We start from the raw sequence: 244 nt of genomic DNA, 5'->3' as shown, positions 1-244 counted from the left end.
TTTTTCCAAGGCAGATTTACAAGGCACTGCCGAGACGTCGCACGGTTCCTTTTCAAAACGAAAATAATATTGATAAACGAAAAATTGAAATTCCGTTGCCTGGACTTGAACCCAAGTCTCTCAGGTGAGAGCCGAGTATCCTAACCAACTAGACTACAACGGAATTGCCCATCGATCGGTCGTTATGATTTTATTTTTTTTTATTTTTCCAAGGCAGATTTACAAGGCACTGCCGAGACGTCGC

The 244-nt window shown here is 42.2% G+C and overlaps 1 non-coding gene across 1 annotated transcript; it reads right to left on the bottom strand.

Annotated features, from left to right (window-relative positions):
* Nucleotides 1-90: 90 nt before the first annotated feature.
* TRNAE-CUC lies at nucleotides 91-163 on the bottom strand. The gene has a single exon. It is a non-coding gene; the product is annotated as a tRNA-Glu (tRNA).
* Nucleotides 164-244: the final 81 nt, after the last annotated feature.

The sequence above is a fragment of the Cucurbita pepo genome, unplaced genomic scaffold (assembly GCF_002806865.2).
Source record: "Cucurbita pepo subsp. pepo cultivar mu-cu-16 unplaced genomic scaffold, ASM280686v2 Cp4.1_scaffold020804, whole genome shotgun sequence".
Classification (NCBI taxonomy): domain Eukaryota; kingdom Viridiplantae; phylum Streptophyta; class Magnoliopsida; order Cucurbitales; family Cucurbitaceae; genus Cucurbita; species Cucurbita pepo.
Note: the sequence above shows the minus strand (reverse complement) of the source record. Positions and strands in the feature narration are given on the sequence as shown.